We start from the raw sequence: 13,361 nt of genomic DNA, 5'->3' as shown, positions 1-13,361 counted from the left end.
TGGAGTATTTGCTTTGTTCACGCACCACCACACGACTGAGTCATCGAAGAAACGATATCGGTACGAAAACATATACAACTTTAAAATCTGCCTTTTTGCAAAGGTACCAGTCATAGATCGAAGGACAAAGGCGATCGATACCTTCCAAACATTCTAGAAACATAAAATTTCATCCAACTGAAGTACCCTTGCAACCATGCATTACAAAAATAAATAATTGTACAGTATGTTCAATATAAAGATATACTAGATGTCGAAGGGTTTCCAGGAACTTTGATAAACATCCTGTATAATATCCATAATATCTCGATCTCCTGCTTTCATCTAGCTAGTCTTGCATCCTGATTCTTAGACTTTCCCACATCAAATGGCTGTTTGAAGTGAAAGAGCAAGGGTGAGAATCTAGATGTACATGGTCTTGAGGGCCAACGACGTGTCCCCAATTATTTCGTTTCCGTTCACCTGAAAACTTACGTCACACATCCATCACACCACCCTGTGCATGAGATTCTCTAATTCATAGAGTGTATCCTCATCCTGTAAGGCCCTAGCCCTACATTCTGTAGGACTTCCCCACGTTACACGGCTGTATAATGTGAGAGAATGAGGATTGACACCTAGATATACTTAGCGTTGAGGAAAGGACGCGCCTCCGCCCTCAACATTTCGAGCTACAAATTGGCTCAGAGAGGTCTTGACTCTTGACGAGCCGAAACTGGAGCCTCCTTCGATTTAATTGAGTGATACGGACCTCGAATGTTAATTGAGACCTTGGAGATTAAGGGTTGCATCTTTAGAGACCTTCATCGTACAGAATTTTCGAAGTAGCAAAGTAGGTAGTAACACGACCCCGTATATCAATGAACAGAAGAGATGTGGCAGTTTCGGTTATATAACCTTAGAGAACGTTTATAGATTTAATTGAAAACTGCAAATACTATATTGATTGGAAATGGCAATTGGGGCTCTGGAGGCCTGAAAATACTCACTTAGGGACACACATTTTACATCACTATCGAAATTACAAAAATGCGAATTAACGTCATCCGGTGTTTCAAAAATCTTAAGGGATATTGCAGTTTCACTTGTTTAGGCTTAAAGAGCCTTTCTAAATATAATTTTCAAAAATACGTGTCCTTATTGTTTCCGGCTATCAATTGAGGCCCTATAGCTATAAAAATGTATCTTTAGTGACCTCCATTCAACAACATTTTCAAATTCGCACGACAGGCACTGACGTGATCCTGTATCTCCAAAACTAAAAGAGATGTCACAATTTCTATTGCGTAGGCTTAAAGAGCCTTTCTAGACGTAAATGTTCTAGGATAGCAATTGAGGTCCTCCAGTTTTAAAAATGCAACAATAGGGACCTTCATTCAACAACATTTTCAAATTCGCACGACAGGCACTGACGTGATCCTGTATCTCCAAAACTAAAAGAGATGTCACAATTTCTATTGCGTAGGCTTAAAGAGCCTTTCTAGACGTAAATGTTCTAGGATAGCAATTGAGGTCCTTCAGTTTTAAAAATGCAACAGTAGGGACCTTCATTCAACAACATTTTCAAATTCGCATGACAGGCACTGACGTGATCCTGTATCTCCAAAACTAAAAGAGATGTCACAATTTCTATTGCGTAGGCTTAAAGAGCCTTTCTAGACGTAAATGTTCTAGGATAGCAATTGAGGTCCTCCAGTTTTAAAAATGCAACAATAGGGACCTTCATTCAACAACATTTTCAAATTCGCATGACAGGCACTGACGTGATCCCATATCTCAAAAACTAAAAGAGATGTCATAATTTCTATTGCGTAGGCTTAAAGAGCCTTTTCCGATTTCATTGTATGATATGTCAGATACCAGTTTAAAACTCACATTGATTCCCACCGCAAAACTAATCGATTTCAACTTTCTTCTACGTCGTTCTCGGGGACCAGAAAAGACTTACCTGTAACAAAAAATAACAATCAAAATCTCCTATTTTAAATTAAACCACAAATCCATCTTACCCCGATTATTTACTTTCAAGGCCCCATCCTGGGGTTGGCACCATCCAACGGCGTCTTTCCAGTCACGACGTTCTCGTTGCTCTTCAAAAACTTACCTGAAAATAATAGAAGCAACAATTAGAAACTCCCTTAATTAAACCACAAATTCATCTTACCCCGATGTTCGATTTTCATGACCCCATCCTGGGGTTGGCACCATCCAACGACGTCTTCAATCGGAGGAACTGTTCCCCCCCACAAGACCCTAGACCTTACATCCTATCGCACTTCCTCATTTAGACCCACAGTTAAATGTGACAGTTTAAAATGAGAGAGCACGGGTGGAGACCTCGTTCTATTTAGCCTTGTGAGGGGAACGAACCTCCGACCACCGGGGCTCACCCTTTTTTCACCCCATAAAAGGAAAAACAGTTTTTGGCGACACGCACTTTCACTCACGAAATGTCAGTTACACGAAACCCGTTTTCGATCAACCTCATCTTGAGGTTGATATATTCCAACGGTGTCTTTCCAGTTATGACGTTCTCGTTGCTCTTCAAAAACTTACCTGAAAATAATAGAAGCAACAATTAGAAACTCCCTTAATTAAACCACAAATTCATCTTACCCCGATGTTCGATTTTCATGACCCCATCCTGGGGTAGGCACCATCCAACGACGTCTTCAATCGGAGGAACTGTTCCCCCCCCGCAAGACCCTAGACCTTACATCCTATCGCACTTCCTCATTTAGACCCACGGTTGAATGTGACAGTTTAAAATGAGAGAGCACGGGTGGAGACCTCGTTCTACTTAGCCTTGTGGGGGGAACGAACCTCCGACCACCAGGGGCACACACTTTTTTTTACCCCATAAGGAGAAAAACAGTTTTTGGCGACACGCACTTTCACTCACTAAATGTCAGTTACACGAAACCCGTTTTCGAACAGAAAATGTCCATTACGCGACACCCACGTTCGGTCCCTTGTGTCCACTACACTAGGGACATATCTCACAACTCTTCAGAACAATTAACCACTGGATTCTCCCTATTCATAGTTCCGGATTATGAGCACATCTGCTTTGTCTCCGTACCACCACACGACTGAATCACCGAAGAAACGATATCGGTACGAAAACATATAAACAACTTTAAAATTTGCCTGTTGCAAAGGTACCAGTCATAGATCGAAGGACAAAGGCGATCGATACCTTCCAAACATTCTAGAAACATAAAATTTCATCCAACTGAAGTACCCTTGCAACCATGCATTACAAAAATAAATAATTGTACAGTATGTTCAATATAAAGATATACTAGATGTCGAAGGGTTTCCAGGAACTTTGATAAACATCCTGTATAATATCCATAATATCTCGATCTCCTGCTTTCATCTAGCTAGTCTTGCATCCTGATTCCTTAGACTTTCCTACATCAAATGGCTGTTTATCTTGAGGGCCAACGACGTGTCCCCAATTATTTCGTTTCCGTTCACCTGAAAACTTACGTCACACATCCATCACACCACCCTGTGCATGAGATTCTCTAATTCATAGAGAGTATCCTCATCCTGTAAGGCCCTAGCCCTACATTCTGTAGGACTTCCCCACGTTACGCGGCTGTATAGCGTGAGAGAGTGAGGGTGGACACTTAGATATACTTAGCACTTCCAATTTCGAGAAAAACGCGTTTGAAGTGTGAGAGAGAGGAACGTCAAATGTATGCGTTCAAATTTTCATTGCCTTTCTATAAACTGTCCCATATATAGGTGAAATGTTAATTTACCCATCGTGGTGAAAATAAGGTGGATGGTTGTATCCTCCCTTTCTGAGCATCGTCTCTACTTGTGTGCTCCGGTCGATCAGACTTCATCGAATTTTTAGCAAGAAATAATTTGCAAGGGAACCCGAAATCAGTTTCACAGTTTTCCCAGATTATTCTAGAGATGTTTTCTCACCATTTTAAGGAAAAAAAATGTTAAAAACTTTTTTCTGCTTGTATTTCCCTCCTTAATATTAGAGGGTGCCACTAGTAGCGTTATAACTGGATTTAAATACCTATAAAGCAAAAGTAGTTTAGTTTTAGTTTTCTAAGTGATGTACGTTTGTCACATCAAAATGCAATCAACAAATAACAATTTTTTTTACTTACTTTTCAAGAACGATCAGTGATTCAACTTACAAATTTGCAACGTCCATTTAAGTTTAAATCCGCTTTTTGAAAACGACTTCTTTCAGAGACTAATGCTGAGAATTATCGTTATTTATATCCCGGAACCACAATGTACGTGGCGCCCTCTAACATTAAACAGAAAGCTATCTAAATATTTGTCTTTTTAACCACCGTTACATCCTGTGTCGAAAATTTCGTTAAATTAAATCAATTAATCAAAATACTAAACCAAAAAAAAAAGTTTTTAACCCCTCTATCGAAAGTACTAAGCCGAGGCGGACCCATGTTTATACGAACTATTTATCTTAAAATTAGTGAAAGGTTCACTCTCTTTAAAGTTTGAACAAGTACTTAATAAATACTCTGCATAAGTTTTCTGTGGAATATTTTATGGTTCCATCAATACTTTTCCATCACTGAAATTATATAACTAGGTAGATGCGTTTTTTCTCGAAAAAGTCCGAATGGTTTGGTGGGAAAATTTATTGCGATAACTTTTTTTAAGAGTATTTGCTTGTTTGAAGTTTTATCGATTTCACCCTGTCGATATTCGTTTCAAAACATGGTCCATACAGATGAGTCAGACCGAGTTATTTTCATTTTTTTTTTTTACTTATTGAAGAAATTAAACGAACTTTATGTCTGATAAATAACGTTTTTATTGTATAATGCAATTCATTCAGCTGTAAGTCCACAAATCGCTTGTTTCCACATTTTAAATTTATGTCATAGTTATGAGTTTAAAGGCGTCTTTAGTAGGAGATTAATTCAGATTAACTTTGAAATTGCAGAAAGTTCTGAAAGAAAGCTCCTACTATTCTAGCAGATGAGAAATGAAATCTTGCTGGGAAAACGGAGGAGTTTCGCAGGTTGATATAATCTGCACTATCTGGATATAGCAAACATACAGGGTGTAGATAAAGTATGGAATGAATTCATTTTCTCGGCGCGGGATTAAAATAATAAAAAATGCTCGGACACGTCTAGTTTAGTTTAAAATCGCACACATTTTGATTGGATGATATTAGCTATGACGTCATCGTTGTTCCAGATATGAGGTCGGCGTTAAATTTTTTAATGATTTTTGATAGCTTTATGTGAGAATGCGCACTTTTCTACATACAGGACGTAATTTTGTTTATGTGCATATTACGTAACAAATTTTTTGATAAATTCTCAAAAACATATTTTTTATCCAGTACCTAACAACAAAAGATAGACATCCACTAAACGGGTCGGGATGGCCTTTTGTTGATTTATTTGGTAGATTTGTTTATTTATTTCCTACAAAATAGTATTTTTTATACACATATTTTTAAATTCTCGTGTTTGTTAATTTTGGTTTGACTTCGTGAAGGTTTAATTTCAAACAAAAGTTATATTGCAATGCGTTCATCCATAACTTAAATAATTAAAATCCTTAGAATAATAGAGTATGGGCACAACAGTGTTCATAACAGCATTTTTTGCGCATTCGGGTAGTCAATTTATTTTTGAGAATTTGTCCAAAAAATGTATTATGCAACGTAGCGAAAAAGCGTATTTCCTGCATATAAAAAACTGCAGCTCTTCATATAAAATCACCAGCAACTATTAAAGAAAATTAATACTGACGTCATATCTGGAACAATGGTCACGTCACAGCTAGCAATATCCAACCAAAATATGTGGAATTTGGAACCAAAGTTGACGTGTTCACGGATATTTTATTATTTTAATCCCATTCCCATAAAATGAATTTATTCCATAGCGTACGTACGCACTGTATAGAGAAAATATATTCTATTGAAATCAGTGGCGCATCGTTACCTCTAAGGCAATGATTCCTTTCTAAAAATCTCACTAAGCTTTCAAAATAATTCTAACAATTGCATTCCCAGCTTGACAAGGCCTGCGCCTGTGGCTTTATACCAATTGCATTGCAGATATTTCGGGATAAAATTGTCATTTAGAGCCAATATATTCCATTAAAATCAGAGACGGAGTAAATCCTTTTCAATCACTAAATCTCTCAATTTTGTTGGATATAGGTTGCCACATCTATAGCCAAACTGTCCTATTAGAGTCAGTGACGTTGCAACCTTTTTCCAGATGTTAAATTTTCATAACATACTCGCGAATATGTACCACACTGAATTCTGGTTGCGCTAAATTGATTTATTTTCGTACTTTACTACCTATTACGATATAATCAGTACATGCCATCACTTTGGGGATGCGAACCATGAACCAAACTTGTAACGAATAAGTATAGCATTACCTCTAACTACCCATAATGAATCTCATCTTGCCTAAAATTTGTTGATTTTTATGCGAAATTGAACACTTTTCCCTGGTTTTATGTCTGATTTTCATTTGGCCAAATATTTTTTAATTTTGAATTTATTATTATGGATTAAAATTGGGATTAGTCGGGGAAAACCGAAATTGCGTCATATTTGAAACATACTACATTATACATGGAATATTTTGTAGGTGAATTATTCATGGTATTTCTTTGAATAGTTCGGGCTATTGACATTTTATAAACGAACAAATTTCGAAACCCATATGTCGTCGGCTCTAATTCCAGACCCACTCATTCGGAAAAAAGTAATCTTCATCAGACGTGGAGGACAAAAGCCCTTCGAAATTTAAAAGGGTATTGAGGCCAAAAATTAAAAAGGTATTTCTCACTTACACGACAAACGAACGCATTCTGCATGCAAGGGAAGGTGTTAAAATGGGGCCGGAAGTCTCACGCCGAGGGCCCTTCAGCCGAGCCCTACACCTTCCCATCCTCGAGATATGCCTGCCAGTTATTCCGCACACATACAAAGAACTAGGAACACTCGGAATATCATGAATAATAACGTGTATGCTAATAGTTTCTCTACTTAATTGTAGCATGGGTTTTAATTGCACCATGAAAAATGCGTAAAGGGTTTTATCCTATTAGGTCCAAATAATGACATGTGGTTGAAAATAGAAACAGTATGTTTTTAGTTTGCATTTGCCAAAGTGTCAGGAACCAGTCAAATTCTATGCGCATCCACCAAAATGTGAAGAATTAGAATGTAGAAATTCTGCAAAATTGTCTCTTACCTTAAAATATTGATTAAGGTCAATTTCAGGACTCGTCAAATTCCTCTTTAAATATTATTAGCTGAAACTGGAAAATTCCGAAATAGACTCAATAACATTTCTCGTAATCCACTTCACCATCTTTTCATTTATCAATTTCAATCGTAATTGAGATAAGTTAAATAACTCTCCTCGGACCTGAAAAATTTGATCTTTGATTTGCAGGCGCCGCCGCCAGCCTCTCGAACTTTTTTAATTTTTGTTGGGCTCCCCGGAAACGATTTCGAGGCTTTTTAGATTATTCCAATTAATTGTTCAGAGTGGAATTTCTTATCCTCTTAGGGTGGTTTTGCCCTTAATTGGGGGAAACTTATAATTTATGACAAGTGCTAATTGCCTTACCCCGAGGGGGTATCCTTATGTAAACATTCTAAGATTAAATTTTTCTAGTTTTGTGTTAGTTTAACCTAATTAAACCAGAGCTTTATTCAGAAGAATTACCGTAAAAAGATTGTGTCTATCACCTTGTCTGAGATGCTTTTAAAGTGTGCGACTTCACCCCGTTCCCCACATGATTTCTAACACCAGTATCTAACCGCCTTTAGTTCATTATTCACTCGCATGGCAATAACGACCACTCATGATGCAGTTAACTCTTTAATTATTTCCTTTAATACCTTACGAAATCCTGAAATGTTTATGTTGTTTGTCTCATATCCTACATTGCATAACTTGTGTTCTTATGAAAAATAGATAGAAATATATTAAATCGCATACTGAACTAGGGATAGAGCGAGCAAATTAGTGTTACTCGTGATATATCATATTGCACACTTACCTGTTAACGTTAAACTTCACTTGTGAGCATATTACTGCTTGATCACTCATAAAAAAAATATGTAATTTCTTTCATTGAAGTGCTTAAAGATTGGAAAATGTATTGATACTGCGAAAACTAGTTTTGAGTCAAACGTAAATGAAAACGCTCTTGAGCCAACCTCACCAAGGCAATACCTTCAAGTTGGGGTTGCAGTAAGAATGTAAAACATATATATATATATAAGTATAACAAAATTCATACAAAGCTATTGACAAGAAATATGCTATTTAAAATATTAACACGTCACTTGGGTGAATGCATCATTTGTTAAATAAATATGAACGTTTATCTTTGAGAGAGTCGAGGGAACAATATGTTACGAAGGAACAAATTGGTTTTTAGTCAAATATACAAGGCGTCTCGGATAAGAATGCACTCTACAGAGATCTCGTAAACCATAAGCAATAGGGAAATGGTCAAATTAATGAAAAGTTGTGCCTTTCTGTATTCTGCAAAATCATGTTTTCAGATTTGAAAAATTCCGAATGGAGCCAAATCTATTTGAGAAAAACCGATTTTTCGCGATTCCCTTTTTCCAAACAACATAAATTTCTTCCATACCACAATTTAAAATCTCTGGAATTATCTTTCTTATTACAATTCGAACTGCAACTTTCAATTCATGATTTCGAAAAGTCCTACAGTAAATTTCATTTTTACGGAATCCCCAGAAGAAAAAGTTCATTGGTGTAATATCAGGAGAACGCGGTGGCCAGTTTATGTGGAAATTAAATTACTTTAAAAACTGCCTCTTAAATATTCAATATTATTTCTAGAGTTATGAGAAAGATCTCCATCTTGTTGGAATTACATATTACCGACTACTGTAAGAGGAAAGTCGTTCCGAATATCTTCAATTTGGTTTCTTAAAAATTGTCTATATCTTTCAGCATTTAAAGTTCCCTCAGAAATTATGGATCCAATAACTCATGTAGCTAAAATATCACAACACACATGATATCTAACTTATATATATATTATAGCATCTTTGCTTACGAATAGTTCTCTGTGTTGTTGTTTTAGGAACAGCATGGTATTTTCAGTACTTCGAAGGTTTACGTCTTTGTTTTTTTCTAAAACAAGCAAAACAGCAATTTCCTATTCAGATTTATTTTTGTTGGCGATACAACATTGGTTTTTTTAAACGATTCATAATTTTTGAAATTTGTAATTAATCGCTTATAAATTGGCCGATTAGGATGAGGTTGTTTGGGATATATTTGAAAATGTTACATCTCGGCTTGAACACAACTTCTATGATTTTCAATATAAAATCAAAGCGTATAAAATTTTTCTTCGTTGAAACAATGTTCTGTTGTTTTAAAATTCAATGTATGAAAACACAACACAAAATCAACAACTGCTAAATGAAAATACTTAAATATAATTGACAGGTATTGACAAGTATTGACCTAGGTGGCAAATTTAAACAAATAATTTTCATGGCCACCATGTGGTCGAATAAAAGTGAAGTTATCTTGGGAGGCATAACGTCACATACATGACTAAACCATTTAAGAAATCATACGTATGATATATTGTTGGATTCAGAGAAAATGCTGAATCTACTGAGCGTAAAATAAAATTGGTTGACTATTTAAAGAAACAAGTTGGGTGATGGTTTCGAAGAAACGAAACGTCGGATCGAATGTCTAAAAACATCATCTTGTACAGGAGAGAAAGTGGCGATGAAGCTGTAAAATTTATTTTAATATATCTTTTGAAATAAAATTACAAAACATTAAAGAAGGAATCGCAAAAAATCCATTTTTTGCAGATAATTTCGAATGCATTCGGAATTTTTTGAAGTTTCAAATACGATTTTGCAGAACACGGAAAGATGCAACTGTTCTTTAGTTTAACCACCTCTGTACCCCTTATGGCTTACGAGATCTCTGTGGAGTGCATTCTTATTCGGGACTTCCTGTATATCTCTTTCACAAGAGAAAAAACGAAAACTGTGAGAGGCTTAATAGTAGAATTCATTAAAAATCATAAAGTGAATAATAACTTTCTCACTGAAAAGCTCTGAAGACCATCAGTAAAGAGGGAGTTAATTTTCGGTAAAATCTATTGCAAGGAACCCTCATGAGTTTGCCGCATATTTAAACCGCTTTTTATTATTAAACTCTGGAGTTTTTGCTTGTGTAGAGACATGAATAGATATTCAATATTCGTATGTGTCTTTATCAATAAATTTAAACGTGAATGAAGAAGCACTCAATAGCGACTCGTAAAGTAATGAACTAAATTTTTTATGTAAACGATGATTTAACGCACCTCAAAGAAAGCAGTTTTTCCTGAACCAAATCAATTCAAGCATTAACGACTATGGAGGAAATCAATTAATCATTCGCAATATAATTTACTTCTTTTTCATGAACACAATCGAAGAGGAAGCAAATCCTTTAGCAGCAATTTTGCCTCAGCAAAAATATTTAAAAGATGCGAAGTAACCATTTTCTGACCAGCTGGGAGCGGTATCCTCCACTTGTGATTGTAGTAGTATTCGCTCATTACTTGTAGTGTGAACTACCACTTTTTTCCTCAACCCCGATTGGGGTAAATTGCATTAATGAGCCTCAAGCCTACCGCATCGAACACTCGCGAACGGTTTACTTCATACGGCAATAACCGAACTCGGGAATCTAACAGAGCTCTTACCGAACTAGTCACGTAAAACCAATAATTAAATAGTATGAGATGAAATGTAATACGTCATAGGAAACTCCCGTGACTTGCGAATTTTTACTCGTGAAAATGGTGATGCTCGTAGGTTACTGGTGATGCGGTTGTATTTCAGTATTTCCCCCACAAAATGTAGAGACTCGCAAAGTATTCCTGGATATTCCAGCGAATTCTAAACAAGGCGAGTTACAACCGCGTCGAAAATGGACTTTAATAGGACCGCTTTCAATACATAACATCGTTAGGTAACTTGTAACACAACGGCTAATAACAATTCAGTAGACAATTAGCGCTGCAGAACTGACGATGGCCTCTACTCCGCTCGCACTCTAAATGCATATAATGCTGGAGTGCGCTCTATCCAAATTGATACACTAGATAGCCCTTTATAGGTCACACAATTGCGGCTCGAGCTAGTGCTATTCCTGGCTTTATGCTGCATTAGAAAATTTAGATTTGAGAAAACGGTTTTCATTAATTTGGCCATGACAAAACTCGCCCTCTCGGTTAATATTTCGCTAACTGCATTAGTAAGTTTTGGGTGAAACTATCTGGGAACGTGTCTGGTACGTCTAATATTATTTAACTCAAGGGCTGGGTTTATTATTATTACATGGGTTTGAGCTTAGAGGGCTTAAAACTTGCAGAAGTCTTGTGGTAGTTAAAAGTTCGATGGACCTTAGTCTCCGTTACTCTGAATTCTCACATCTCTTCCACTTGTCTCAGACGTTCTTCTGTATTTCGGAGACAATAATTCAATATTTTTCCTCTCTATGAGAGCCCTAAGCCCTAAAGCATCGAAATTACTCCATAGCCCATAAACTCACCGCTTCATTTACAAATATATTACATACTTAATGCCCATTACCATAATTCCGGCTCTAAAACACTGAGATGGAACTCGGAATCTATTCACCCTAACATCATGTTTCCCTTTACGATGTCATGAGAAAAATTAATTTTAGCATATCTTGGCATACATTTGAATAACCTTCAGGGTGGAGTGTTTTATCAAGGGATGGGGAGTGCACTGGATGGACAAGAGTTGAATTTGAAAAGGAAAAAAAATTCTGTGGGATTTAAAATTAATTTTGGATCTGTAGGACGTTCCCGAAAAAACGGTTTAAAGGAATATTAGGTGTTAGAGAGTAAAAAATATTGCATTTTAGCTTTGTACAGAAGTTGTCGGTGTTCATTTTACAGGATGTTGTATTGTTTACCTTTGTAAATGTGAAACGGCCCGTTTAGCACGCAAATTAATAATTTTACCAATAATCCCTAGCTATAGTTAGTAACTTTTGCACGAAATAGTGTCTCGGAGATTGCGAACCCAGGGAGATCCGCATGAGATTATTCATTTCATACCCACCTTGGTGGCCATTTTGCGGAACCACTTCCCTTTGGTCCTACGAAAAGGGTCATACTTCTGGTCTCTTATGTCAGATCATTGTGCAACATATCACAAGCAATGCCCAAGTGGAAACTCTTTACCGGTGCCAATGACTCCAGTACTTTGCCGAATTCTGATACTCTGAACTCTTCCACATCAAACTGGTATTTTGCAAAACTCATCTCTCTAACGGTTTTCGAGAAAATTTCAATTAAATGATTTCTTGCATTTTCATCAATCCTCTGTTGACAATACCGGGAGATTATTCAAATTGCATGACTTGTCAGTTGTGAAATTTGTAGAAGAAAAACACGTATGCCGATCATCGTTTTGTTCATATTTGGTTACCTAAGTAACCTAATACAATAGTCTAACCTCATTTCGCGGCATATGATCAAGCTACGACCTACTTTTTACCTTCTATTTCTCTTGTGTAAAATTCTGCATCTGGCTAGATATGAAATTTAAATGATCTCACTATACTTCTTTGTAGCGTCGCTCTTGCCAGATAAAATGTGAAAAAAAATTATTTCTCTGTATTATTTGTAGCAGATGGGTTCGTAAGATTTTAGAAAAGAATCCAGATATCTGTAGTTTACGTGTACTTCATTTAGCTAAGTCAATATTATCCTTACTTACACTAAGAGCGTTCCATTTTCTACGTTATAAACCAAAATTTTATGGAACTTGAACAAAGTTTGGTTATTGTTTCTGATTGTATTTTTCACCTTTAATATACATATCTCAAAATAAAATGTTATTCCAAAAATCTTCTCTGCTGTTAGGTACCGATTTTATACCAATTACTTCGAAAACACAAAAAAAAGATGGGTTTAAATCGGAACGTCGTGGTGGTCACAAATCTTTACTACTCCGACCCATCCATTCATGAGCAAAATTCAGGTTTGAACACTTCCTTACATGTATTGGGTAATGAGCCGAAATCATCATCGTTAGGCGAGAGAAACACCTTCCAACACTAAAAGTAAGTCGTTTATCCAGAAGCTGGAGGTCTGTTTTCCATTCAGTTTTTCCGGAAGTTCAGCTGAAAGAAGAAAAACTCATACGTAATAAAAAAATATCTCGAAAACCGTTAGAGACATGAGCTTTTGTAGAATGCTTCTTTGATGTAACAGAATTAGAGTATTAAAATTTGTAAAAATACTGAGGTTAACGACAA

At 36.3% G+C, this 13,361-nt stretch overlaps 1 protein-coding gene across 2 annotated transcripts in view; it reads left to right on the top strand.

Annotated features, from left to right (window-relative positions):
- The window catches only part of Sema2a (Semaphorin 2a), a 373,380-nt gene that overhangs the window by 127,954 nt on the left and 232,065 nt on the right, over window positions 1-13,361 (top strand). The window lies entirely within an intron of this gene.

Source organism: Euwallacea fornicatus, chromosome 1, assembly GCF_040115645.1.
Source record: "Euwallacea fornicatus isolate EFF26 chromosome 1, ASM4011564v1, whole genome shotgun sequence".
Lineage (NCBI taxonomy): Eukaryota > Metazoa > Arthropoda > Insecta > Coleoptera > Curculionidae > Euwallacea > Euwallacea fornicatus.
This window is presented reverse-complemented; position numbering and strand designations above follow the sequence as displayed.